The sequence below is a fragment of the Lactuca sativa genome, chromosome 7 (assembly GCF_002870075.4).
Source record: "Lactuca sativa cultivar Salinas chromosome 7, Lsat_Salinas_v11, whole genome shotgun sequence".
Classification (NCBI taxonomy): domain Eukaryota; kingdom Viridiplantae; phylum Streptophyta; class Magnoliopsida; order Asterales; family Asteraceae; genus Lactuca; species Lactuca sativa.
In genome coordinates this window covers 7,205,483-7,208,519 of record NC_056629.2, presented here as the reverse complement: position 1 = coordinate 7,208,519, position 3,037 = coordinate 7,205,483, and the positions used below count along the sequence as shown (strand labels likewise).

The 3,037-nt window shown below is 30.0% G+C and overlaps 1 long non-coding RNA gene across 1 annotated transcript; it reads left to right on the top strand.

Annotated features, from left to right (window-relative positions):
• The first annotated feature begins 481 nt into the window (after nucleotides 1–481).
• On the top strand, nucleotides 482–2,515 carry LOC111912820 (uncharacterized). Its single transcript, XR_002857364.2, has 5 exons — nucleotides 482–872; nucleotides 963–1,044; nucleotides 1,454–1,612; nucleotides 1,809–1,886; nucleotides 1,972–2,515. It is a non-coding gene; the product is annotated as an uncharacterized LOC111912820 (long non-coding RNA).
• The last annotated feature ends 522 nt before the right edge of the window (nucleotides 2,516–3,037 follow it).

Below are 3,037 nucleotides of genomic sequence, written 5' to 3'. Positions count from 1 at the left end.
GAACCTCTAATTTTAGATGTTTATAAAGGGTTTAGGGTTACTCTAAACCCTTTATAAACATCTAAAGTTAGAGGTTCTTACGGTTCTTAACCTTTTTTGGTTCTCATTTGAACCACTCCCTATATATATATATATATATATATATATATATATATATATATATATATATATATATATATATATATATATATATATATATATATATATATATATATCTTATATCTTAAAAAGCATTTAGCATGTTTTGCTGAATTTTAAGAGGTATAATCCTTAAAGCATCTTGTACTAACATTTTATACATTAACAATATTACAGAAAATTAAGGAAAGTAATTTGGTCAAACGTTAAACTCCATATTCCTTATATTTAGCGATTTGAATGGGTCAAAATTGACCAAGTATTCCTCTTCTTCAACAAACTTAATCAACTTAAACCCTTTTACATGTTATATAACATCTCTCTTGCCATCTCTCACCGTTTATTCAAAGTTTGAGCCAAACGACACCACCATCATCACTACCTTCAACCATAAGCATCGTCATCATTTTCACTGTGTTCAATTACGAAATCTAACCATAGTGACCCGAATAACCATCACCACTCACATTGATTCCAATTTTGATTTCCCTTTCCCATCTTTCATAAACCCCACTGTTGCCACCTATTACCACCAATTGCATTACCGCACACAACCCCCTTCTCTCTAATAAACCGAAGATCTAAACAAGAAGTCACAGAAAATAGGCTATAGAGTTCTATACATCTGTTTAACTAAGCTATATAGTTCTATGTATCTCTTTAACTGTGTATGTGTGTGTTTGTGATTACAGGTCCTAAATCTCGACCCTCTCTCTATATCTGTCCATATCTAGGTAAGAATAAATCAAATCTTACCCAACTATTGCACCACCGCACACAACCCCCTTCTCTTTTTAATTGTATTTGTTTGTTTGTGTTTCCAGGTTCCGAATCTTGGCCCTGTCAATAACCTTCAGTGATGTTTGGTTTGAAAGAGAAATAAAGCATTTTTATATTGATTTACAGGTGAATAAAATTTCTGCACCAACCTTGCATATTGAAAATGTGATTCGTTGCCAAAGATTTTGTCAGGCATGTATTTCTTCATCTCTTTGTTGTTTTTATTGTTTTTGTTTGTTTGATTTTGGGTTTTCCCCATTCTTTATTTTTAACTTTAGTTAATTTTTAACTTCAATCTTTTTGGAAAAGAAAATGTTGCAATATTATCTGATATTGATGGTCCAATTCTTGATTTTATGTAGAGTTTTATAGAGATCGATCAATAGAAACGATCAGCATGTAGAATTAGTATTTCTTGATTTTGTTTATCTTTTCCCTTGGTTTTGTGATTACGATCTGGTATTTGATTTCATATAAACGTGGATGTGGGTGTATGTGCATTTGACTTTATCTGTACGTGGTTGACTTGTGGCAGGGGAGTGTGGATGTAGCAGGGAATGAGTAAGGGGTATATTGGTCATTTTGAAGAAAACAATGAATTGGTGTGCATATAACTGTATATGTTTGTGGCTGTGGCAGAGTCTTCAAGTTTTCTATTTCACATTCTTCTGCAAGTTCTAACCTAAAGTTTTGAGTATGTTGTTATTTCTAAATTTATGCATTTTTTGCATATATGTTTCTATTTCTGCATTTTTTTTTATTTATATACGGATCTTTTATGACCAAGAATGATGTTGGTTGCTAATATACGATTGAATCATTCATGATAACCAGTTTTCTCTTTAGTTTGTTGTTGAAATTACTAATTTTCCCTTTCTTTGGCTTACCAGGTTGGGAGACTAGAAATTATTAAAAAACTGAGCACTCTGCCATGTTTATACTATTGAATATCTTTAGGTGCTGCTTGGGTAATGCAAATAGGAGATTAGGATATTCAATGTTTATCTTTGTAACCCTTCATGTCTGATGCAAACCATTTTACATGATGTTCAGGTATGCTCTATTACAAACTATTACACCCAATGCTTTTTGAATTCGGATTCTTTCAGGCCTACGGGTATGTATATAAGTCTGAAGATAACATTAAAATGCCTCCGCTTCTGTTTTGATCCGTACCCATTCAATCCTAAAAAATCTTAGTAAGTTCCTTTTAAACTATATTGTAGGAAATTTAGAATTTTCCACTTGGATTCAAAGGAAAAAGGTATTGTGTAAGCATATATGTCCCTTTCTTTATACCCTGTATTCAATTGTGAGTTTAAAGGAAAAATGTTTTTTTGTTTTGAGTCAAATGCAGCTTTGATTTTGACTCTTTTGAGTAATATGTTGCCTGTGTTTTCACTCTGAAAACTTGTGTTTTTTTTTATATTGTGAAGGTAAAAGTAACGTTTAGTATTAATGTTTTACAACTAAATTCAAACTAATCATCAATAATAGTGTTTGATAGGCAAGTTCAAAGTAATTTAAATTACTTTTGGTTGAGTTCTTTTTTTGGGTTTAAAATGATATCATTCTATTTGTTGGGGTTGATGTATGTTTTTAATGGGATTTTTGTAACTGTTTTTGGTTGGGTTTAAAGTAGGAAGTATGAAAACTGTATGCATAGTGTATTGCCATTGATCAAAGCTGTCAAACATGAAAGAGAAGCATATTATGTATTAAAAATAAAATTTTCCTTTTTTGCATATGGGTTTGATCCATAGAGTTTGTGTTTAAGGTATTATAAAGTTTATCAATTATACTTTAAGAATTTCATGTTACACGAAAGAGACAATTTCTTAATGCGACCAATTACGATTTTTACTTTTATGTTTGGGTTATTTGTTTAATATTGTTTCATGTATTTTTATTAAATGTTTTTAATAAATAGTTGTGAGATCGGTTATATATTTTGGTTTACATTGAAGTCATAATATTAGAACTCCTAATTAATATGATGCCACTTGTCATTCTATTAATTCTCTATTTTAAATTCATTAAACCTCCTAATTAATGTGATGTTATTTGTCAATCTATTTATTCTTTATTTTAAATTTAAATTTTAAATTTTATATTATTG